Raw genomic sequence first — 267 nt, 5'->3', positions numbered from 1 at the left:
ACCAGCAGCAGGTGAGCGTGAGCAGCAGCGCTTCAGCAGCAGCTGCCAGCTGCTGCGCCTCAATTCAGACGGCAGGCGCCGCCGGATCTTTAAAGCTAGGGTTTAGGGTTTAGGGTTTAGGGTTTGCGCGTGCCCGTGAGCATTCGCGAGAGCTGCTGCAGCATCTGGGGCGCGGAGTCGAAGTTTTTCTGCCCCTCCTGCATCTGCAGCCGGCCGCTGCTGCCACTGCCGCTGCCGCTGCTGCTGCTGCTGCTGCTGCTGCTGCTG

The sequence above is a fragment of the Eimeria tenella genome, genomic scaffold (genome assembly GCF_000499545.2).
Source record: "Eimeria tenella Houghton genomic scaffold, Eth_scaff2210, whole genome shotgun sequence".
NCBI classification, from domain to species: domain Eukaryota; phylum Apicomplexa; class Conoidasida; order Eucoccidiorida; family Eimeriidae; genus Eimeria; species Eimeria tenella.
The sequence above is the reverse complement of the archived record's forward strand: the minus strand, read 5'-3'. Positions refer to the sequence as shown.